This window comes from Musca domestica, unplaced genomic scaffold (genome assembly GCF_030504385.1).
Source record: "Musca domestica strain aabys unplaced genomic scaffold, Musca_domestica.polishedcontigs.V.1.1 12, whole genome shotgun sequence".
Classification (NCBI taxonomy): Eukaryota; Metazoa; Arthropoda; class Insecta; order Diptera; family Muscidae; genus Musca; species Musca domestica.
The window spans coordinates 7,178,699-7,195,542 of record NW_026712155.1 but is presented as its reverse complement, the minus strand read 5'-3'; the positions used below and the strand labels follow the sequence as shown (position 1 = coordinate 7,195,542).

The 16,844-nt window shown below is 34.1% G+C and overlaps 1 protein-coding gene across 1 annotated transcript in view; it reads right to left on the bottom strand.

Annotated features, from left to right (window-relative positions):
• LOC101893224 (uncharacterized) overlaps positions 1–12,924 on the bottom strand; it is a 58,051-nt gene extending 45,127 nt beyond the window's left edge. The window contains exon 1 of the mRNA XM_005190645.4: positions 12,562–12,924. The gene's annotated coding sequence lies outside the window, so the exon portion shown is untranslated. The remainder of the gene's footprint in view (positions 1–12,561) is intronic.
• Between the last annotated feature and the right edge of the window lie 3,920 nt (positions 12,925–16,844).

Sequence of the window (16,844 nt, the reverse complement as noted above, 5' to 3'; positions counted from 1 at the left end):
TTAAAAAAAAATCTGGGAATTTGTTTTAAGAACATCTGTCACAAGACGGCATTTTTGGTTGGAAAGTCTGCATGAGGACTTCTGTTCAGAGAGGCCTTTTGAAGATTCCTATTTCTCTAAATGACTATTGGGGAGACTTATATTTCCAAACGGCAAGGAAGGTCATCCTTCTCTATCCTTTACATCGACTGCTATCTCTAAGGTAGCCCAATTCTAGGGAGCCTTTCTTCCCCTAGAGGTTCTTAGAAGGAATTTCTCCCTCTCTTTCTCTCCTTCAATCTTCCAAAAATCCTAAATAAGACATTACATTTTTTTTCAGGAAATCTTATGAAAAAAGATTTGGATAAAAGAGCTTTCTATATGTGGCTTATGTCAACTGTTTCTATTCCACAAGAACCCCAGATGTCCTAAGTAAGACTTTAACAAAACATTTTTTAGGAGATATTTTAAATCACTTCTGGACCTTAAGATATTTTTGTAGTAGAATTTTTGGAAGGGGTTCTTTTTCTAGAACTTTCTGTATGAGGCTTATGTCAAATGTGTATAGATACTGTCAATTTTTCGTAAGGCTTATTTCAATTCTACAAAGACCCCAGATGCTTGTTTCAACTATTTATTTTAGGCATTTTTACTCAATACGAAATACGTATTGAAAATTGCCGGCAATTAGGGTCTTGTATCCTTTGGGAACCTGAAGGATCAGAATACTTTCATGAAGCGTTATATTTTGTCTATACGTAATAGGAAGTGTACATTTTATGTCCTCCGTAAACAATTTCAACCGAACCAGCTGCAGTCTGAAATTTCTGGTTCTTATTATACAAAAAAATCTCCGTACAAAAAATCTGAAAGATAAGATTGGCTTTATGAAGCGTTACATTACGTCTATAGGAAATAGGGGTCTTTAGCGATATTTTTGTGCGGAGAGAATTATTTTGTCTACCTAGAACCCTTTGGGAAGTTTGTTGCCTTCAGGCAGGAAAATATAACACTGAAGATTGACATCAATGTCGTCCCTAAAGTGCAAATGCTCATCATCATCCTTACCTGGACATTCCATTAGAATCGTCATAATGGGCTAAGCCAAAGGTCCTAAAACGATATATCTTCACCATTTACCAATATTTGGTTGTTATTTTCGTTCTACTAGCCATGAAACAAATGTTAAAAATATTAATGACAACCTCTAAAATAGCTCGGAATTACTTAACATACATTGAAACAAGTTAAAAAGTATCAGTCGGTATTGCCGCCAGAGATATACCCTCAGCCTATGTTCGATTATCTAAATATATTTTGACTAGTGTTAAGGTTATTCAAACGTTTGACCCTCTATGGAGCAGATCCCGAAGGAATGGGCCAAAAGATGATATAAATATTTCGACAGATGTGCCAAGTCTAAATGGAATCGGATGTTAATTTGGCGATTTATGAGCTTCATGGGTACTCAAAATTTCAATATTTTGTGGGGGAGGTACTTGATGGAGTGGACCGATATTGTCAATTTTCACACCTGTCCTAGCACTGACGCAAATATTAGGATTCGCAAAGTCGGAGCAAATTCGGATTAGCCTTTCTTTTTCTGTGCAAAAAATTTGTTTTTTTTTTTTTTTTTGAAAATTTCGACCTTTTGTGTGGGAGGTACCAGAAGGAGTGGGCCGATATTGTTCATCTTAACACAACACCTTGGGTTAATATAAATATTAGGTTGTGTGAAATTTGAAGACAGTCGGACTCTTACATAACATTTTATGAGAGTTGTAATTATTCAAAATTTTGACCATTTGTGGGGGAGGTATTTGATGGAGTGGACCGATATTGCCCATTTTCACACCTGACCGAGCACTGACGCAAATATTAGGATTTGCAAAGTTGGAGCAAATTTGGATTATCCTTTCTCTTCCTGTGCAAAAAATATATTTTTTGAAAATTTCGACCTTTTGTGGGGGAGGTACCAGAAGGAGTGGACCGATATTGTTCATCTTAACACCAGACCTTGGGTTAATATAAATATTGGGATGTGTGAAATTTGAAGACAATCGGACTCTTACATAACATTTTATGAGAGTTATAATTATTCAAAATTTTGACCATTTGTGGGGGAGGTACTTGATGGAGTGGACCGATATTGCCCATTTTCACACCTGACCTAGCACTGACGCAAATATTAGGATTTGCAAAGTTGGAGCAAATTCGGATTATCCTTTCTCTTCCTGTGCAAAAAATATATTTTTTGAAAATTTCGACCTTTTGTGGAAGAGGTACCAGAAGGAGTGGACCGATATTGCCCATCTCCGAACTCGATCTAAGTTTGACAAAAATATTACGTTGTAGCCAATTTGGACCAAATCGGATACTCCCTTCGAGAGTTATCGTGCGCACCAGCCAGCCAGACAGACAGACAGACGGACGGACGGACGGACGGACGGACGGACGGACGGACATCGCTAGATCGACTCCAAATGTTCTGAAACGGATTTGGTCCAAAGAGACCTAGGGTCTAAAACCGTTATTTCGACTAGGCACGTTTTGGCCGTATCAAATGATATATACCCTCTGTAGCCATATGGCTGAGGGTATAAAAATATATATATATAGGCTTCTCTATTATAGAATAATTTTAATAGTTAATTTTGTGCAGAATATTCGTGAGTCGTAAATATTTAAAAAAATGTTTATTTTTATTACATATTAAATTTCATAGCTATGAAAACATTACACAGGTCTTAGTGACGTCCTCACGTAATCGACGTAAAATCATATACGACGACCATTTTCAGGTTAACTTGAACCCAGCCACTTGAACCTTTGATTACTTATGATATACAATATTTACTCAAGTGCTACCTAGAATGAAAGGAAATACCTACATTGAATATAATTGATAATGGAATATACATACTAAAATTAAACATGAAATACATCGACCTCTGTTTGGTACTTGCGTAAATATTGTTATTAAACTGCGTACTTCGACCGCAATAAACAATTTAATGAAATATATTTTTGTTGTACCGGAATTATGGGAATTGTGACATTCGTCTATATATTATTCAGAGATGGAAATCAAATCATATCGAAGGCGAAGGAAATCAAAACGGAAGTAAGGGTCTCAATTCTTGCTCTATAAAAAATTGAAATAAAGACTTTCAAAAAAGAGGATGTCCAAAAAGAAAATGTTATGAAGAAATTATGACTTTTATTTGAAAATAAGGTATTAGTTAAAAAGGATGCCCAAAAAAAAAAAAAATTTTAAAAAGAAACTATTTATCATATTTTAAGCGGTTTTTAGAGATATTTTTTAAAACTCATATAACTGAAACTACAATTCAAACGCTTTTCAAAACTTGCATCTCAGTTGTCCCATTTTCCTTCCCTGAACATATCATATTCTTGATATCTTTTTTTTATTATTTTTTTATTTTTTCTCTTTGTATTTATTAAATTGACTTCCCCATATCCTCGTTTGCTATTTGTCTTTGGCTGTCAATTCTGCTCTGCTCCGGTCTTCTCACGACATGAAACACATTTAATTGCAATTGTTTCCTCGGAAAAGAATCAACCAGGAATTGAGGAAAACGAAAATCCACAAATTCATCGAAAATAAAAACAAAATAGCTGTCCAATTGTTTTGAATGTCGTTTCGTTTTTCGTTCCGAGAAAACAGATTGATGTGACATTAGTGCCAATAAAATTTCAAAAGAATTGACACGAGCGTTTCTATGAACAGCGACTACCACTGGTCATTTCTCACATGTCTCATAATAGTACTGACAACAACAACAACAATGGCAATATATATTTGTTGTACAAAAAAAAAGTAAAAGAATAAATGCTGACATTAAGTGGGTTTCAGTGACAAACATGGTCGTAGAGCAATCTTTACAAAGAGGTCTCAAATAAGAGTGAGATCTTTAAGAGCTCTAGTTTTTTTCTCAAAAAAAAAAAAAAAAAAAAATGGAAATACTGAAGAAATCTTTATTTGAATGAAATATATTCTTGCCTAAGAGTAAAGTTTTTTTTATACTTTTGTGACTAAGAATCGTATATATTTAAAAAAATAAAACATTTGCTAGGATTTCCTGTCCAAGAATGAAGAATCACAAAAATATTTTTCTAAGACTACTTGGCCTATGATTGTGGGGTTTTTATATATTTCTCAAGGAATCCGTGCCTACAAATTGTGAATTGAATTAAAAATAAGTTTTCTTATTTTTAAGATGATCTGGGATTTTTGAAAATTATTTTTCTAGGAGTTCCTGGACAAAACATGTGTACACATATCGAAAAACTTGCTTATAAAATGTTTTTTAAAGGAAACAAATTATGGATTTTTAACAATATTTTTTAGGGATTTCCTGGTCAAAAAAAAAAAAAAATAAATAAATAAAAATAAATAAATAAAATAAAAAACAATATTCAAGGACAAAGATCGTGCATTGTTCAATAGTAATTTTTATTCTCGAACACGATCGGAAGTGTTTTTTTAAGTAGTTTCAAGGACTTCTTAAGAAAAATATTGGAAATTTTCAAATTCCTAGGCAGCTTTCCTGTATTTTTAAACATTTTTAGGTTCCTGGAAGAATTTTTTGAATTTTTTATAAATATTTCTCGGGGATAGTAGATTTTTTAAAACATTTTTGAAGGACCTCCTGGACAAGAACCTTCAAAAAGAATCGTTGGGCCTAAAAATAATTTTCAAAGGCTTTCAGGCAAAAACGGAGGTTTTAAAAAGAAATATTTTTAAGAACTTTCCGTACAAGATTTGTGAATTAAAAAGAAAATATTCAAGGGCTTTCTGGACAAAATTTTTCAAAAAAATTTTTGCAATGCTTTCTAGGAAAGAATCGGGAATGATTTGTTTTAAATATTTTTCAAGGATTTCCAGGTAGGGATCTGATCAAACAGCCCAAAAAATAATTTTTTTTTTTAATATTTTCAAGGATTTGGATTTTTGAAGGACTTCTGGGACAAGAATGGCGATTTTTAATAGCATTCATTCTATTAAAGAATAGGGAGTGATTTTCAAAATATTTTTTAAGACTTCCTGGCGTAGAATCGTATATGATTTTTTCAGTATTTTCCCAGAAATTCGAGAAAAAAATCGCGGGTTTCTATAATGTGAATATGTTTTTTTTTAATTCTTTTGAAGAATTTTTGGCCTTAGAATGGTGGAAATCTCTTTACAAATATTTTCAAGCACATCTGGAAAAAATTTCCTTAAAAATATTTTCCAATGACTTTAATATAAATTTTATTTTTCATTTTTTTATATTTCGAGGACTTTGTGAATGTTTTTTAATACTTTTGAAGGACTTCTAGGCCTAGAATGGTCCCTTTTAAATATAGTTTTTAAGGACTTGCTACGAATTAATAGGGACTGATTTTTTAAATATTTTTCAAGGGCCCCTGGCGTGGAATCCTATACGACTCATAGATTTTTTCCGTAGTTGTATTTTTAAAATATTACAAGAATAACCAGGCCAAAAAAGGATTTCTTTTTAAACATTTTTCAAGAGCTCTGGGAATAATTTTTTTATATTTTTAAAGAACTTCTGGGGATTAAAAAGAATCAGCAGGACTTTGTGAATATTTTTTGTTAATACTATTAAAGGATTTATGGGCCTAGAATGTTGAAATTTTCTTTACAAATATTTTTAAGGACTTCTGAAAAAACGTTTTTTAAGACTGTTCTCAAAGGCATCCTGATAAAAAATCCTAAATTACTTTAAACAATTTTTTTTTTGAAAAAATATTTTCATGTCTTTTTGAGAAGTTTTGGAATATTTCCTGACCTCTAAAATGTTTTTAAGGACATGTTGCCCAATAATTGAAGCAATTTCTGAATTATCTAAATGGCTTCCTGAACTAGACCCGCGTCAAAGTATCGGGATCTTTCAAAATGTTTTTTTTTTTTGCGATTTCATTTTTTAAACAAAGTTTCAAGGATAACCTGACTGTGTGGAAATCCTCAGTTAGTTAAAAATGCTTCGGATTTTTTTTAATCTTCTCTTAAAAAAATTGTGAGTTTCTTAGGTTGATTAGCATCATTTATGTAAAATGGCGTGTTACCAGAACCTTTGTTAAATGTCTTCTTTTTTATGGAAACAATATTAAAAACGCTTTTTTCTACAGAAACAATCTCTCAGTACGTATTCTAGTTTAAACAGTATCTACCCACCAATTTTATAAAATTATCCTTCTTCTTCACATCCTACAAATTTAATGTCTCACCTAATGTGAGGCCCACTAATGCAGCTTTTCAATCAGACACCATGGAGGACACTTTTGTAAAACACAAAACGTGTCGTTTAATGAAATACCATTGCAGACCGGCATGTGACGACGATGCAACGAAATGCATCACAAAAAATGTTGGATTGCTCACTCATGTCCAATCTCTCAACATGAGTAAATGCATTTGGTGCACATTGAGACACATATATAGGGATGACAATAGGAAATATTTGATTATGGGAATCGAGAAGAAAAAGAGGGTTTTAGTGGCAAATATAACAACACAAATGGATTGAGAGAAGATATTAAGTCATGCTGTCATGTTAGCGGATTTTTTTTTTGCATTCCCACAATCATTTACATTTCCAATTCGTCATCCCTATTCGATTTTATTTATAGAAATTGATTTTTTCCTTTCGAAATGAATAGACACTTTTATATACAATTTACATTATATTGAAGGTATGCAAATTGGTTCACACGCGCTAAGTATTGACAAGTCGAAAAAACGTAAACGTAAACGTAAGCGACTGCTACTGCCGTTCTCATTTCAAACGTCATTCATTCATGTGCCCGTTCGTAATACTACGGCAAAAACTGCTTCTATTTTACATTTGTGTAACAAAAATTAAAGAGGCAAAAAATAAACTAGCCTGCCAAGCATTTGTCTAAAATAGTCCAACTATTTATTTTTATAAGCGTCAATTGAATAGAAATCAAATTTTAAATTGAGGAAATTATTCAAAAAATTGAATATTTGAATGACTGCAAAAATGCAAATGAATTGAGTCGTGACATGGCATAACAAGGCACAAAGTGCTGCAGCAGTAAGTCATTGAATTGATTGACACTCGACGTAGACAAATATTTGAGAGTTACAAATGTCCATTTGGCAAAACTGTACGTTTAGTTTGTACTTTTTAGAATGTCTGATTAAAAACAAGAAAAAACTTATCTTTCGTTAAGTTTTATTCATAAAATTTAGGATAATGAAATAAAAGGCCTAATATGTATATGTAAAAGTAATCTAAAACTTTTACGAAGTAACCTAGGAAACACCAAATTTTCCAGCCAGTCCTTGAAAAATATTTTCAAAAATTGAATAGAGTGTTACTGCGAAATAACTCTGCATCTATAGGTCTGAGGGGCCCCTCAGAACTTTTATTGTAAATGTCATTATTTGGGACCTAAAATTTTATTCCAACTATTCTCGACCATCCTTAAAAAATCTTGAATCTTCCAGCCCAGAAAATTCGTCAGATCTATTTAAAAACCTTGCAAAACCATTCTCTAAAATATCAAAAACATCTTCAAAAACATCTTCGCATAATATATTTTAAAGAATATGTTTTTAAAAATCAGACTTTGGAAAAAATTTGTGATTTTCGGTATAACCGGCTTTAAAAAAATTCTTAACCAAAATTTTCCCGAAGAAATATTTTTAAAGGTCGAACGTTTTTATATGGAAAATTTTTTAAAAATCAAGTCCCTGAAGCAGAATCTTTACAAATATCAATTATTGTGACTCGGATAGTCCTACTGAAAATGTTGTTATAAATTTGGTATTCTTAGATTCTTAAAAATTTTAGAAAAATACTCTTACAAATCTATTAAAACATTATTAAAAATCCTTAATAAATATTTCTAAAAAATACTTGCTAAAAATCCTAATCCTAAAAATATTTAAAAAAATCCTGAAATCCAGAAAAGAATCCTGAAAGAATCCTGAAAAAGCCTGAGGATCCTTGAACATTTATTTTTAAATTTCCAAGATTTTAGTCTTAAAAAAATCATCTGAGTATTCTTAAAGATATATTTATAAAAATGTCTCGATTCTAGCCCTGAGGGACCTTAGAGATATTTTTAAAAATCTTCGATTCTAGCTCTTTGAAAACAAAGCAACAATTAATGCTCTTAAAATATTCTCTGATTTTAGCTCTGTAGATCCATGAAAAAAGTTAAAATGCCCACGATTCTACCTCTGAAGGTTTTCGAAAAACATTTTAAAAAATCGTTAATTTGCGCTCCGAAAATCTTTTAAAAATATTTTTAAAAATACACGATTTTAGCTATGACTGTCCTTCAATAATTATTTGGAGATTCCACCTTTCTTGCTCTGGTGGTTTTTAACAGACCTTTTTTTTAAATCAATGATTAACCTCTGAGGGTCCTTTAAACAATATTATCTCTGATGGTCCTTGATACATATTTTATCCTTTTAATAGATATGTCCATTGACAGATTTTTTTATCTCTTTTTGTGATTTTTTGAAAAATTGCACATTAATATCCTTTTTTAATGGTCAGAAACCCCTTTCAGAAATCAAAAACAAAAGTCTAAAGAGTCCTCCAAGGCTAAACAATTATAGGCCTGGTAGGGTTTGAAAAATGTTCTTAAAAGTCCACGATTGTAGGCCCTTTAGTCTTCGAAAATATTGTTTTAGTCCGCTGTTCTCACAGGACTATCCTTAAAGGAACATTTCTGAAAATCCACAGTTTTGTATACGTTGGTTGCTTAAAAACTACTCCCAAAAAGTCTACTATTATGATTAAATAAATATTTTCGAAATGTTCTCGACTTTAATTTTTAACAAATCTGCAATTCTAGCTTTAAAGGTCCTTTAAAATATTAAACAATTCACCACTACAACTCAAGGTTCCCTTAACTTTTTTAAATAATCCACGATTCTAGCTGTGAAAGTAGTCTGCCGCTTACACCCTTAGTCTTACGAAAAACGTACCTCATTAAAATAACGGCTTTAGACACTAGGTATATTTGGACCAAATCAGTTTCAGGATATTTGGAGTCGAACTAGGGCTGTCGGTCCGTCCAACCATTCGTCTTTCTGGTGTTCATTATAACTCTCGAAGGGAGTGTACGTTTTCATCCAAACTTGGTATATCGTAATATTTTTACAAACATTAAATCGATTATGGAGATGTGCAATATCGGTCCACTTCTTTTGGTACCTTCAACACAAAAGGTCCGAATTTTCACAGAAAATAATTCAGCTTAGATCCAATTTTTTGCATATTCTTAAAATCCTGATATTTGTATCAAAAAAATATATTCTATAATGTGCGAAAAAAAATATATTCTATAATGTGTATAAAAGAGTAGGAAATAACTGACTGACTGACTGACCTATAATTAACGTCCACACGAAATGCCTAAAACTGGAATTTTGAAATTTCCCCCTTGGTGATGGGTTTGTGATAAAGAGGGGCTTTCGGAAATATATACTACAAATCCACAAAAAGTACCATATTTGGTACAATTTCGTATTGGATGAACAGTTAGTCCCTGAAAGCGAACTGGACAATATTGGTCCACTATTCACTTCTTATCTCCTTCGTAAAGGGTCAAAAATTTGCTTTTTAATCCATTCTGGTCCATAGATCTACAAAGATTTATTTAAAAATCCATTAGTATTTGCCTGATAGTCTAGTCCTGGAAAAAATATGAAAAATGCACACTTCCAGATGTGAGAGTACTGGAAAAAATGTTTTGTAAAAAATCCAGGGATTTCGAAAAAATAATTTGAAAATCCACGATGCGCCGATACTGGGAATTCTTACCGCCTTTAAAGCCTTTCATTGTCCATTTTCGCACCTGACCTTGCAGTGATGCAAATATTAGGATTCGCAAAGTTGGAACAAAATTGGATTTCCTTTCACTTTTTGCGCAGTGAAATATTTTGTTTTTGGAAAATTTTGACCTTTTGCAGGTGGCAGAAGGAGAAGGCCGATATTACCCATCTCCGGAGTCAATATAAGTTTATTTGCCTGATAGTCTAGTCCTGGAAAATTATGAAAAATGCGCACTTCTAGATTCCAGATTTCTGCAAAAAATGTTTTGTAAAAAAATCTAGTGCTCTCGAAAAAAATAATTTGAAAATCTACGATTTTTGCGCTGATAACGGGAATTCTTAACGCCTGTGATGCAAATACTAGGATTCGCAACGTTGGAACAAAATTGGATTATCCTTTCACTTTTTGTGCATTGAAATATTTTTATACCCTCCACCATACTATGGAGGGTATATTAATTTTGTCATTCAGTTTGTAACTCCCCGAAATACTCATGTCCGACCCAACAAAGTATATATATTCTTGATCAGCGTAAAATTCTAAGACGATTTAGCCATGTCCGTCTGTCTGTCTGTGTGTCTGTCTGTCTGTCAGTCCGTCTGTCTGTTGTAATCACGCTATCTTTCGAACAAATTGAGATAGAAGGCTAAAATTTTGCACATATGTATATTTTGCCAGTAGGCAGGTTAAGTTCGTAAATGAGGCCCAAGTTATCATATAGCTCCCATATAACGGTAACTCCCGATATTCGGAATTTTGATGATTTTAGCGACATTATTCACCGGAGTTGTTTCAAATTTGGCATTTGAAGTTCGTAATGGATACTACAGCCTAAGACAGAAAATAATCTGTGTAGGTCCACGTCTTCGTATAGCCCCTATATAACGGTACTCCCCAATATTCGGTATTTTTGATGATTTAAGCGACATTATTTAACGGAATCGTTCGAAATTTGGTATTTGAAGTTCGTAATAGATACTGCAACATAAAACAAAAAATGGACAATGTAGGTCCACGTCCTCGTATAGCCCCCATATTCCATACCCCCCGATAGCGACATTATTCAACGGAATCGTTTCAAAGTTGGCTACATTATAAACAGATTTTTCTTCAAGTTTCGCATTTAAATATTGTAAAAACTTATGAAAAAATTTGCCTATGCAGGTCCACGTCGTCGTATATGCATTCAGTATTTTTAAGATTTTAACAGAATTTTGAACGGATTTTAATTTTTTTTGGAAATTGTCAAATTTGTACCAAATGGTGGAGGGTATTAAAAGTTCGGCCCGGCCGAACTTTCAGCTTTTTTACTTGTTTTTTTTTTTTTTTTTTTTGGAAATTTTTGACCTTTTGTGGGGGAAGGTAGCAGAAGAAGAAGGCCGATATTACCCATCTCCGAAGTCAATATAAGTATCATAAGCGCCGTGCTAAGTTTGGACCAAATCGGCCAGCAGATTGACTACAAATGACCTAAAGCAGATTTGGTCCAAAGAGACCTAGGGAATTGGCCAGCAGATCGACTACAAATGACCTAAAGCGGATTTGGTCCAAGGAGGCCTAGCGTCTAAAACCGCTTTATCAATGAGGCACGTTTTGGCCTATCAAACGATATATGCCCTCTGTAGCCATATGGCCGAGGGTATGAAAAATCCTCATTATAAGTCGGATTGATATGCTTGAACTATCTTCGATTATATTTTAGGATATCCGCAAAATAAGATTTTGTAGTCCTTGAAACTATATTTTCAAAGACTCTCATAAATTAAAACTCGTGTCATGTAGACCTCTCCACAAATTATTTCGAGTGTCCTGAAGCAACTCATCATCATTATTGAGGATTATTGGCCGAATATTCCTTAATGACTCCTTAAAGACAATTACATATATAATACACAATAACTGTGCTAAAAAATAAAAAAAAAATCATTGCCGTTTTGATTAATTACAACATAGAGAGCGTCAAAAATCAAACCCTCCCCCCAAAACCTCCTGGGGAAAATGTTTGATCTTTTGATCGCCCCTTTTTGCTTGCAAAAAACAGAAATCTGTCATTAATTTGTTTTGCTACTTTGGCCTCCCCAAAATGAAAACGACAAAGATCTCCCAATTTGAAATTCCTGTGCTTTTCAGCTCGCCAACCCCACATCCCATGCCACCCCACCACATGTACATCACCCTGATGGGCAAAACGTTGAACACTTGTGTCATCACTAATTGACGAAATAAATCATGTTCATGGCACGTGATTTAATTTTAGACACATTTCGATAAAAAAAATAGCACTACCTCATCACTACTCACACATACCCGTACACACTGGACGAGCACTTACTGAATGTAAGCGAGTGCGGCGGATACTTGCCGTGGTGAAAATAATTACGTTTTCCGCTTACATTATTAATGCTTAGACAGCTGTTTTGCGTTTGACAATGTTTGCTTTAACGATTTCCAATTGTGTAATCATAAGGCAAGGCGAGCCAAAGGGGCCGAAGCACAACCACTAATTAATGCAATTACAAACAAAATTCTCAACGAAAATTATTACACACACACACGCATAGCTACTGTGTATAGGCGGCTTAAAGGCCCATATATATTTTTGTCTGTCCAACCCAATTACCCAAGGTAACCACACCAACAAGAATATTAATTAACTTTGCGTTGAATTGACAGAACCGAAATCCACTTCCGCTTCTCTTTTTGGGGCGATTGTGCAATATCTGCTACTACTTACATTTCCACCGATCTTCGTATCTTTTGGGAATTTTCGGATTTTCCAAGACATAAGCTGTAGGAGACGTCGTTGTATCTGGGTTGCTTATTGTATTGTTGTCCTAGGTTCGGATCATTGTCTGTTTGTTTATCACAAAAACAACAACAACAAAAATCACCGCTCACAAACTTTGTGTGTGTTGTTTTTTGCTCATTTGCTCGGAATTTTTTGTTTGGCAAAATATTTTCGCAATGTGTGTTTTATTTTTCAAATCTTTTTGTGCCTTCTTAATGAAATGTGTAAATTCAATTCAATTCGGATGGGTTTCTAGGAAAATCACATTCCGCCCGTAATTTTACAATGAGACTAATTTGGCCGAATATTCAAATTCAATGCCAATGCCATGAGAGGATGTTCCACTTTTCCGCCGAGCATCCAATGAGATTGTAAGTTTACATCTTTGAGAGAAATCTGCAATGCAATGGGATGGTGGCCTTATTTCTCAGTCTAAATGATCACAATTAATTGTTTCGAAATGTTTTTGAATTCATTTTCTTTTTGTAGAAAATGCATTTGTGAGAGGTGAGACATTGCAGCGAATTAATTGCAAGGTGTTGCGGTCTAATTAATTAAATTTCGAAATAATTTTTGAAAATTAAGGAGGGTGGTTGAGAAATTCTGGTTGAATAATCCTGGTAATTAAATTTAAATTTTCGAATCAAATTTAACTTTATCATTTACTTGTTATATATGCATTTTTTATCCTCAGAAAAGAGAAATAAAATTTTTCGAAGTTTTCAATAAATGACAATAAAAAATTAAATTTAAATTAAATAATCCAATCCCGATTTTTGTTCGAAAACACTGTGCGAAAAAATTAAATTTGCTCTATAATTAGCAGGAAATCGAAGTAGATTATGAAAGTGGGGCTCTCTGTTCCACACTTTTTGGAATTTTCGAATAAAGATTCCTAGGAATCCGTTGATTTTAGCTGAAACCCAAAAATGGATAACATTTTTCGTGGGTTTCAACAATGAAAAATAATTTGAATAGAAAAAGGAAAATCCCGTTCGAAAATATGTGGCACGTGTATCGGCATTTTAAAAGTTTACATGCCCTAACTAGAGATCACAAACTCCACACCCTTCAACATTTTTTTCTTTCGAACCTTTCATTTTAGCCAAAAAGTGAATGCATCAATACGACTGAAAAAAATTAACCCTAAAACGACTTACTAAAAGTGTCCGTCCCTGTAAAAGAAACAGGTAAAAAATCACTTAAGTTCTGGCGGGATGAATTTTTAATAACCCCCACCATTTTGAAGAAACTTGAAAATTTTCAAAATAAAATTCGTCGAAAAATATTTCTCAATTGGTAACCCTTGCATGGGGGCTACACGAAGACATGTTCCTTTAAAAGTAATTTTTTGTCATAGGCTGTAGTACCCATTACGAACTTCGAATACAAAATTTGAAACAATTCTGGTAAAAATGTCGCTAAAATCATCAAAATACCCAATATCGGAAGGTATCGTTATATAGGCGCTATACGAAGTCGTGGACGTGTATAAGAAATTTTTTGTCATAGGATGTAGTACCGAATACGAAATTTGAAACAATTCCGCTCTATAATGTCTCTAAAATCAACAAAATACCGAATATTGAGAGGTATGGGGGCTATACGAAAACATGGACCGACATGGTCCATTTACGAACTTAACCTACCTGCTGGCGAAATACACATGTTGTGCCAAATTTTAGCTTCAATTTAAATTCGTTCGAAAGGTAGCGTGAAATTAACGCTGATCCAGAATATGTATACTTCGGGCACGACATAAGTATTTCTGGGATTTATAAACGGAAAGTTAAAATACCCTCCTTTTCAAGGTGGAGAGTATAAAAATATAACCAAGGCCTCTGGCCTTGATAGTCTTATAAAATACTTTGTAAGAAGTACTCGGTTCCAAACCAGGTGTTCTATAACGTAATGATTTCATCACATACATTAGTAAGAACATGCAATCGCACCCATTGTATCAATACCCAGGTAACATTTTATTCCGAATTCGGTATGAATCTCTGCTGAAATTTCCGATTCTGAAGTCCTTGCGAATTCGGTACAAGAGTTGTAGGGACGTCTGACATAAATCGGAAAGTATTTCTAAATCGATCCGATTTCTAGAAGAAAGTTAGAAAAATCTGGAATTTTCTAAAAAAATAATAATTAGAGATCTCGGGAAAAAGTCTAAACTCAGGATCCTCGGAAAAAAATGTTAGCTGGGTTGTAACAACAGCAACAGTAAGACCACAAGTATATGCGGCGATAGCAACGGGATCAGCGTAATAACGAACAGTTCAGCTTTCGACAATATGTCGTTCGCCAACTAAGGCAAATAATTCTCATTCTCTTGGTAATGCCGATACTATATAGCGTTCGGTTTGTGTTACGACAAGACAAGCTTGCTACTGCCGGAAACCTGAATTGGCTCTCATTAAGTGGCCGGTATTTCATTTCCACCTGGGGCTTCGGTTCGTTTTTCCACAAGAGACTTTGGCTCGTTGTTCCAGGAGTCTTCGGCTCATTAGTCCACAGGAGCTTTGGCTCATTGTATGATACGGAGTTCATATATTGGTAGTTAATTAGAATGGTTTCCGAGCCGTCGTTGACGACCCAAACGCAAAACCCGAACCTACCTGCAGTGATCTGCCGAAGCAAAAAAAAACCTAAGACTGGACATCGTCTCCCGAGTATCTTTACAGGAAACAGCCGTCACCGAACGACTATAACCCCTCTTTCATATTTTTTGATATTTTCGCATTAAAATGTGTTGGAATCTGTTGATTTTAACTACAGGGTTGCCCATATTCGACGGACCCATGTTTTTTTGGGCCCATTCCAATCGACGAGGCTTGTCCGCAGGCAACATTCTTTGCGTCAATTGAATTTTGTACGGGAACAAATGCAAATCAATGCGAATAATCCGTTGTAAAGTAGACCGAGCCATGCCCAACTGCTGAGAACGGCGTTTTTGGGATGTTCTTGGGGACCTCTCAACACTGGCTCGTACGGCAGCGATATTCTCGGCCGATCGCCTTGGTCGACTTTTATATGGCCTCTTTGGATTAAAAAGAGCCTTACCAGTCGAAAATTTTTCGTATAAACGCTTAATGGTGTTCTTAGAAGGCGCACTTCTCACATCTTTTAATGTTTTAAAAGCACGTTGAGTTTTCACAATTGACTTCTTCTGTTGAATGTAAATTTCAAGTATTTCAGAGCGCTCGCGTGGCGTGTGTTGGTTCATGGTAAAAATCTGCTTGGACTGACGCTTCAAACGCGGTATGTCATTAAGCGATGTGACATCTCTGTCAAAAGTTATGGCGTTGCCAGATGGGTCCGTCAAATATGGGCAACCCTGTACATAGCGTTTTGCAGATAAAAATACGCGGAGAAACATGTTAAGACCCCGGAAATAACCGAAATCGGGGGATACCTTCATATGAGGTTTATACCAAAAATGGTGCGTATATTTGTAATTTTTTGCAAGAATGGTCTCTTCTTACTGAGAACTCAAAGGACCAACCTTTTGAAAATTGTTTTGGTAAATATTGCTAAAATAATAAAATATGCTTGAAATCGGCGTATAGCCTTTTATGGAAGCTATACGAAAACGTGGACCAATATGAAACATATTTTGAACCCATAATTCTACATGCAACGCAAAGTTCCTTATCAAATTTTAAAGCTATATCTTACATTTTGTGAAGGAGGCTAGAAGGAGGTTAAGGCTATATATAATGTTCACTAAAAAAGTTAGGTCTGGAAACCCAAACCTCTTTTGGGTTTGAAATTTAGCACTAGATTGGCCGAATATCTGCTGAACATTGGATTCGCGGAAATCGAGAGGAGTAAGTCTGGTATCTAAGCAAAACAATTTATTATATTTTAATATTTTAGCACGAAATTTACATGTATGTGTGTGTTCGTATTCCCCCCAAATAATTGGTTACTTTCTTTTCATCCTCCAATAAATTTTCCTTAAACTTTTCCATATAAAATACCCACTAGAAATTTATTACACATCGCAATCGTTATTGCTCTATAATTATTACAACGTTAGTTTTACCAGTTGGTGGTTGGTTTCCAAGCCCCATTGACGTCATTAGCTTCGAATATTTCCAACAAAAAAAAAAAAAGCACAAACTTTGCACCCAAAACGGCAACTTTGAGCGAAGCCAACAAAAAAACGCCAGTGATTTAATGAAAGTGCACTTTCAAATGTAAATTACACTTTAATAGGTTTATGT